Raw genomic sequence first — 2,086 nt, 5'->3', positions numbered from 1 at the left:
AATCGTAATTATATGATTTCAATGATAATGTTGATTTTATGAGGTTCATCAAAACAATTTAACATAAAAGATTTTATTTTTGCACTGAATTGATTTAAGGTTGACAATTATTTTCGATCAAATGTCTTTTTTATTCATTTATATGACATATTTTTTATTTTTTTAATTATATTAAAAAAACAGTACATTAATAAAAAAAATTGACTATGAATTTTAAATGTTTAATTATAATATCATTATTTATATGTTATGAAATATGAAATATTTTTGAAATTAAATAAAAGTAATTAAAATTTAATCTTACTACATTTTTTATTGTTTTGGTTATGAAATTTAATGAATTTTAGTTAAAATTTAATAAAATTTCCTTAAAGTTTATGAATAGTTCTAATTTACGTTTAAAAGGTATGAAATATGACGAATTTTTATTAATGTATTACATATATGAAATTTAAAGAATTTTTATTATATTTAAAACTTATGAAATTTATCATGTTTATAAATTATGATATAGAGAATATTTTTTAAAATTATTAAAATCACCTGCGCAAGCGCGGGCATCGACCTAGTTAGTACCTAATTTTGAAAAGAGAAATTCAAAGAGAAAGATGGTATATACCTTAGAGTTCATGACTTATGTTGAGTATTGACTTGAAAAGAAAAGATGAAACACTAAAAGCAAAGCAAATCAATCTCTTTGAATGATTGTCCTCCAAATCGAAGCTCAAAAATTCGGTCTACGGTTTTGAAAGGTGAAGTTTTTAAAGAGGAGAAGGAAAATTGAAAAGTGCCCTTTAAATAGCAAACAACAGATCAGTTGGCATCGTGGGCCGGCTGAGGGCCGGCTGAGCATACTGCTCTTTTATTTGTTTTTTTATTTTTTAAATATAAAAGTTTTAGCCGGCTCCTGGACAGTCTGAGTGACAAGGCCGGCTGGAAGCCGACTAAGGCTTTGAATTTTTTTTTCCAGAAATTTTAAGATTTTGTAATGTTTTTGATTTTATGTTTTTCACTTATTTTTGTGCTTTTAAACATAATATGAACATTAATATGACATAATTAAAGCAAATGAACAACACAAATACTAATAATTTGGATTTTTTTATTCAATAATTCAAAAAGAGTACAAAATATAAAGACTCCAAATAAAAATAACACTAGCAAAATGACTCAAAAATACAAACAACTTAAAAGAAAACAATTTAAAGTCCAAATTGTCAATCTTTCTTCTAAATCAAGCCATCCTCTTCCAACGCATGCAATACGCTTTCCTAGGGCGACCGACTCTTCCCTCCCTCACAATTCTAGGGCAACCCCTACCACGAACTAGCTCTCACCCTAAATTCTCCATTTCATAAGGGCTAGCCATTTCCTCACGCTCCCTCATGGTCCAAGCATTTTCTATCGCCTCCTCTTCCTCAAAGAGTTGGCATTGCACTCTCCTCCTAGTAACTTAACTATTGTCGGGAGCGACAAAAGGATTGATAAAAGTGCCGGGAGAGCGCACCGAGGAATCGCTACCATTAGTGGTGGTAGTGTAGGAGGGAGAGGAAATCATTCCCGACACCACGGGATTAAAGGATGAATCAATGGCGGCCACGGTCGCCATAGTGTCGGGAACCGCTTCCTCTAAAATCACAACCTCTACTTCATTCACCTCATTTTGCTCCTCTACATTTTCCGCTCCTACATTAACCTCCTCCTCATTTGCTTTCTCTTCCTCATTTTCTTCCTCCTCCTCCTCCTTGGATGAGTTGGAGTCTAGATCCGAATCTTGTTCGGAAAAAGGTTCTTGGAAGATTTTGTCTAAGATATCCTCGGGTTGGTGGGGGAGGTCTTGCAAAAATTCATGCGCATCTTTTGGTGCGTATGGGATCCACACCAGCTCGGTTTCATAATGAGGGTCGTAGTGGAAGGGTCGTAGGTGTCATCATTCTCGGACTCGGAGTCGCTATGTGAGTAGTAACTCATGATTGCTAGATTATTTGTCTATTTGTTTAGAGAGTAAGTGTAGAGAAGAAAGACTAATGAACTAACTATATTTATAGGGTTAAAAGTCTAAAGATTTATTAGGGTAGTATTGTAA

The sequence above is a fragment of the Mercurialis annua genome, linkage group LG7 (genome assembly GCF_937616625.2).
Source record: "Mercurialis annua linkage group LG7, ddMerAnnu1.2, whole genome shotgun sequence".
Taxonomy (NCBI): Eukaryota; Viridiplantae; Streptophyta; class Magnoliopsida; order Malpighiales; family Euphorbiaceae; genus Mercurialis; species Mercurialis annua.
Note: the sequence above shows the minus strand (reverse complement) of the source record.